The sequence below is a fragment of the Silurus meridionalis genome, chromosome 1 (genome assembly GCF_014805685.1).
Source record: "Silurus meridionalis isolate SWU-2019-XX chromosome 1, ASM1480568v1, whole genome shotgun sequence".
NCBI classification, from domain to species: Eukaryota; Metazoa; Chordata; class Actinopteri; order Siluriformes; family Siluridae; genus Silurus; species Silurus meridionalis.
Genome location: NC_060884.1, coordinates 35,642,473 through 35,649,972, shown reverse-complemented (window position 1 = coordinate 35,649,972; position 7,500 = coordinate 35,642,473). Strand labels below are relative to the sequence as shown.

The 7,500-nt window shown below is 45.2% G+C and overlaps 1 protein-coding gene across 1 annotated transcript in view; it reads left to right on the top strand.

Annotated features, from left to right (window-relative positions):
* The window catches only part of sumf1 (sulfatase modifying factor 1), a 13,741-nt gene that overhangs the window by 4,322 nt on the left and 1,919 nt on the right, over nt 1-7,500 (top strand). The gene's annotated exons all lie outside the window — the stretch shown is intronic.

Here is a 7,500-nt window from a genome sequence, read left to right as displayed (position 1 = left end):
ACACCATCACCTACAGTCTCCATCTATACTGACCACATCATCACCTACAGTCTCCATCTATACTGACCACTCCATCACCTACAGACTCCATCTATACTGACCATTCCATCACCTACAGACTCCATCTATACTGACCATTCCATCACCTACAGACTCCATCTATACTGACCACACCATCACCTACAGACTCCATCTCTACTGACCACACCATCTATACTGACCACTCCATCACCTACAGACTCCATCTATACTGATCACACCATCACCTACAGTCTCCATCTATACTGACCACTCCATCACCTACAGTCTCCATCTATACTGACCACACCATCACCTACAGACTCCATCTATACTGACCACACCATCACCTACAGACTCCATCTATACTGACCACACCATCTTTACTGACCACACCATCACCTACAGACTCCATCTATACTGACCACACCATCACCACAGACTCCATCTATGACCACTCCATCACCTACAGACTCCATCTATACTGACCACACCATCTATACTGACCACTCCATCACCTACAGACTCCATCTATACTCATCACACCATCACCTACAGACTCCATCTATACTGACCACACCATCTATACTGACCACTCTATCATCTACAGACTCCATCTATACTGACCACACCATCACCTACAGTCTCCATCTATACTGGCCACTCCATCACCTACAGACTCCATCTATACTGACCACTCCATCACCTACAGTCTCCATCTATACTAAACACATCACCTACAGTCTCCATCTATACTGACCACTCCATCACCTACAGACTCCATCTATACTGACCACACCATCTATACTGACCACTCCATCACCTACAGACTCCATCTATACTGATCACACCATCACCTACAGACTCCATCTATACTGATCACACCATCACCTACAGTCTCCATCTATACTGACCACACCATCATACTGACCACTCCATCTACAGACTCCATCTATACTGACCACTCCATCATCTACAGACTCCATCTATGACCACTCCATCACCTACAGACTCCATCTATACTGATCACACCATCACCTACAGTCTCCATCTATACTGACCACACCATCACCTACAGACTCCATCTATACTGACCACTCCATCACCTACAGACTCCATCTATACTGACCACTCCATCACCTACAGACTCCATCTATACTGACCACACCATCTATACTGACCACTCCATCACCTACAGACTCCATCTATACTGATCACACCATCACCCACAGACTCCATCTATACTGACCACACCATCACCTACAGACTCCATCTATACTGACCACTCCATCATCTACAGACTCCATCTATACCGACCACTCCATCACCTACAGACTCCATCTATACTGACCACTCCATCACCTACAGTCCATCTATACTGACCACTCCATCACCTACAGACTCCATCTATACTGACCACACCATCACCTACAGACTCCATCTATACTGACCACTCCATCTATATTGACCACTCCATCACCTACAGTCTCCATCTATACTGACCACTCCATCACCTACAGTCTCCATCTATACTGACCACACCATCACCTACAGACTCCATCTATACTGACCACACCATCACCTACAGACTCCATCTATACTGACCACACCATCACCTACAGACTCCATCTATACTGACCACTCCATCACCTACAGACTCCATCTATACTGACCACTCCATCACCTACAGACTCCATCTATACTGACCACACCATCTATACTGACCACTCCATCACCTACAGACTCCATCTATACTGATCACACCATCACCTACAGTCTCCATCTATACTGACCACTCCATCACCTACAGACTCCATCTATACTGACCACACCATCACCTACAGACTCCATCTATACTGACCACACCGTCTATACTGACCACACCATCACCTACAGACTCCATCTATACTGACCACACCATCTATACTGACCACTCCATCATCTACAGACTCCATCTATACTGATCACACCATCACCTACAGACTCCATCTATACTGACCACACCATCACCTACAGACTCCATCTATACTGACCACTCCATCACCTACAGACTCCATCTATACTGACCACTCCATCACCTACAGACTCCATCTATACTGACCACTCCATCATCTACAGACTCCATCTATACTGATCACACCATCACCTACAGACTCCATCTATACTGACCACACCATCACCTACAGACTCCATCTATACTGACCACTCCATCACCTACAGACTCCATCTATACTGACCACTCCATCACCTACAGACTCCATCTATACTGACCACTCCATCACCTACAGTCTCCATCTGTACTGACCACTCCATCACCTACAGTCTCCATCTGTACTGACCACACCATCACCTACAGTCTCCATCTGTACTGACCACTCCATCACCTACAGACTCCATCTATACTGACCACACCATCACCTACAGACTCCATCTATACTGACCACTCCATCACCTACAGACTCCATCTATACTGACCACACCATCACCTACAGACTCCATCTATACTGACCACACCATCTATACTGACCACTCCATCACCTACAGACTCCATCTTTACTGATCACACCATCACCTACAGTCTCCATCTATACTGACCACTCCATCACCTACAGACTCCATCTATACTGACCACACCATCACCTACAGACTCCATCTATACTGACCACTCCATCATCTACAGACTCCATCTATACTGACCACTCCATCACCTACAGACTCCATCTATACTGACCACTCCATCACCTACAGAATTCATCTATACTGACCACACCATCTATACTGACCACTCCATCACGACCACTCCATCTATACTGACCACTCCATCACCTACAGACTCCATCTATACTGACCACACCATCACCTACAGACTCCATCTATACTGACCACTCCATCACCTACAGACTCCATCTATACTGACCACTCCATCATCTACAGTCCATCTATACTGACCACACCATCACCTACAGACTCCATCTATACTGACCACACCATCACCTACAGACTCCATCTATACTGACCACACCATCACCTACAGACTCCATCTATACTGACCACTCCATCTATACTGACCACTCCATCACCTACAGACTCCATCTATACTGACCACTCCATCACCTACAGACTCCATCTATACTGACCACACCATCACCTACAGACTCCATCTATACTGACCACACCATCTATACTGACCACTCCATCACCTACAGACTCCATCTATACTGATCACACCATCACCTACAGTCTCCATCTATACTGACCACTCCATCACCTACAGACTCCATCTATACTGACCACTCCATCACCTACAGATTCCATCTATACTGACCACACCATCACCACAGACTCCATCTATGACCACTCCATCACCTACAGACTCCATCTATACTGACCACTCCATCACCCACAGTCTCCATCTATACTGACCACTCCATCACCTACAGACTCCATCTATACTGACCACTCCATCACCCACAGACTCCATCTATACTGACCACTCCATCACGACCACTCCATCACCTACAGACTCCATCTATACTGACCACTCCATCTATACTGACCACTCAATCATCTACAGACTCCATCTACACTGACCACTCCATCACCTACAGACTCCATCTATACTGACCACTCCATCACCCAGACTCCATCTATACTGACCACTCCATCACCTACAGTCTCCATCTATACTGACCACTCCATCACCTACAGTCTCCATCTATACTGACCACTCTATCATCTACAGACTCCATCTATACTGACCACTCCATCTATACTGACCACTCAATCATCTACAGACTCCATCTACACTGACCACTCCATCACCTACAGACTCCATCTATACTGACCACTCCATCACCTACAGTCTCCATCTATCCTGACCACTCCATCACCTACAGTCTCCATCTATACTGACCACTCTATCATCTACAGACTCCATCTATACTGACCACTCCATCACCTACAGACTTCATCTATACTGACCACTCCATCACCTACAGACTTCATCTATACTGACCACACCATCACCTACAGGCTCCATCTATACTCATCACACCATCACCTACAGTCTCCATCTATACTGACCACTCCATCACCTACAGACTCCATCTATTGTGACCACACCATCACCTACAGACTCCATCTATACTGACCACTTCATCACCTACAGTCTCCATCTATACTGACCACACCATCACCTACAGACGCCATCTACACTGACCACACCATCACCTACAGACTCCATCTATACTGACCACTCCATCACCTACAGGCTCCATCTATACTGATCACACCATCACCTACAGGCTCCATCTATACTGACCACTCCATCACCTACAGACTCCATCTATACTGACCACTCCATCTATACTGACCACTCAATCATCTACAGACTCCATCTACACTGACCACTCCATCACCTACAGACTCCATCTATACTGACCACTCCATCACCTACAGTCTCCATCTATACTGACCACCATCACCCACAGTCTCCATCTATCCTGACCACTCCATCACCTACAGGCTCCATCTATACTGATCACACCATCACCTACAGACTCCATCTATACTGATCACACCATCACCTACAGTCTCCATCTATACTGACCACTCCATCACCCACAGACTCCATCTATACTGACCACTCCATCACCTACAGACTCCATCTATACTGACCACACCATCACCTACAGACTCCATCTATACTGATCACACCATCACCTACAGTCTCCATCTATACTGACCACACCATCACCTACAGTCCATCTATACTGACCACACCATCACCTACAGACTCCATCTATAGTGACCACACCATCACCTACAGACTCCATCTATAGTGACCACACCATCACCTACAGACTCCATCTATACTGACCACTCCATCACCTACAGGCTCCATCTATACTGATCACACCATCACCTACAGGCTCCATCTATACTGACCACTCCATCACCTACAGACTCCATCTATACTGACCACTCCATCACCTACAGTCTCCATCTATACTGATCACACCATCACCTACAGTCTCCATCTATACTGATCACACCATCACCTACAGTCTCCATCTATAGTGACCACACCATCACCTACAGACTCCATCTATACTGACCACTCCATCACCTACAGGCTCCATCTATACTGACCACCATCACCTACAGACTCCATCTATACTGATCACACCATCACCTACAGACTCCATCTATAGTGACCACACCATCTATACTGACCACTCCATCACCTACAGACTCCATCTATACTGACCACTCCATCACCTACAGACTCCATCTATACTGACCACTCCATCACCTACAGTCTCCATCTATACTGATCACACCATCACCTACAGTCTCCATCTATACTGACCACTCCATCACCTACAGACTCCATCTATACTGACCACTCCATCACCCACAGACTCCATCTATACTGATCACACCATCACCTACAGACTCCATCTATACTGACCACTCCATCACCTACAGACTCCATCTATACTGATCACACCATCACCTACAGACTCCATCTATACTGACCACTCCATCACCTACAGACTCCATCTATACTGACCACTCCATCACCTACAGACTCCATCTATACTGACCACTCCATCACCTACAGACTCCATCTATACTGACCACTCCATCACCCAGACTCCATCTATACTGACCACTCCATCACCTACAGACTCCATCTATACTGATCACACCATCACCTACAGACTCCATCTATACTGACCACACCATCACCTACAGTCTCCATCTATACTGACCACACCATCACCTACAGTCTCCATCTATACTGACCACACCATCACCTACAGTCCATCTATACTGACCACACCATCACCTACAGTCCATCTATACTGATCACTCCATCACCTACAGACTCCATCTATAGTGACCACACCATCACCTACAGACTCCATCTATACTGACCACTCCATCACCTACAGGCTCCATCTATACTGACCACTCCATCACCTACAGACTCCATCTATACTGACCACTCCATCACCTACAGACTCCATCTATACTGACCACACCATCACCTACAGACTCCATCTATACTGACCACACCATCACCTACAGACTCCATCTATACTGACCACTCCATCACCTACAGACTCCATCTATACTGACCACACCATCTATACTGACCACACCATCACCTACAGACTCCATCTATACTGACCACACCATCACCTACAGTCCATCTATACTGATCACACCATCACCTACAGTTTCCATCTATACTGACCACACCATCACCTACAGTCTCCATCTATACTGACCACTCCATCACCTACAGACTCCATCTATACTGACCACAGTAGATGTGTCAAATCAGTGTCAAACTCATTTTCACAGGGGGTTAAAACTCAAAGCACACTTTAGGTTGTGGGCCGAACAGGATAAACATTTGTTGAACATACTTAAAACTAAATGGTTTTTTTAACGTAAATATAAATAAAACCAGAAAATTATTCCAGAATAAATAAACCAAAACTTCATATCACAAGTTAGAAATATGAACATGCTGCAAAAACCCTGAACAAATCAATACAAATTAAACTTTTAAGTTAATGTTAAAATAACAACTAATCAAAACAATCAGATTTCTTTGCTCTTATGCCATTTTATAAAAAATAATCTTAAACTTTAAATAACTTAAAATATTTTGCTCTCCATAAAAATATCTCCTGTGGAACACCAGACGTGTCACAGCTTCATCATGCAGCTCTTCAGAAACTCTCCCTCAGTAAATAACCTGCTTATGAGACTCTGATTTCTCCTCTGTTTTCACACCAGCTTCACTTTGGGATTTTGCTCTGGTGAAAAACATCTGCTGAAATGTCAGATTCTTCTTTAACTCTTCTCCTTTCTGTATCTTCTGCTCTGCATTCAGGTTCTTCAGCTTCTCCTGATGTTTTGCCTCGTAGTTCAGTCTCAGATTCAATTCCTTAATTACAGTCACATTCGCTCTACTAATAACACACACACACACACACACACACACACACACACGTTTACCGCCAGTGTCAGTAAACATCTACTCAGTCAACTTTTCTCTTCACCACTGTGAGGCGCTGTTTCACAATAACTGTACAATACGGTTAAATACATCAGCAGGAGCTCCACTTGATTGATGCTGGAATGTTCTCAGGTAGTCTAGTGTTCAGTAAGGCAGCTGAAGCGCTGCATTATGGGATCTGTAGTTTGTGTTTATCAGCGCTTCATATCGCCAGGACATTAATAACAATAATAATAAAAATCATCTCACGGGCCGGATATAATTGTACATCGGGCAGGATGTGGCTCACGGGCCTGAGTTTGACACACATGACCTACAGACTCCATCTATGTTGGTTGTGATGGTGGTGGTGGTGATGGTGATGGTGATGATGATAGTGGTGGTGGTGGTGATGGTGTTGGTGTTGGAGATGATGATAATGATGATGTTGGTGATGATAATGA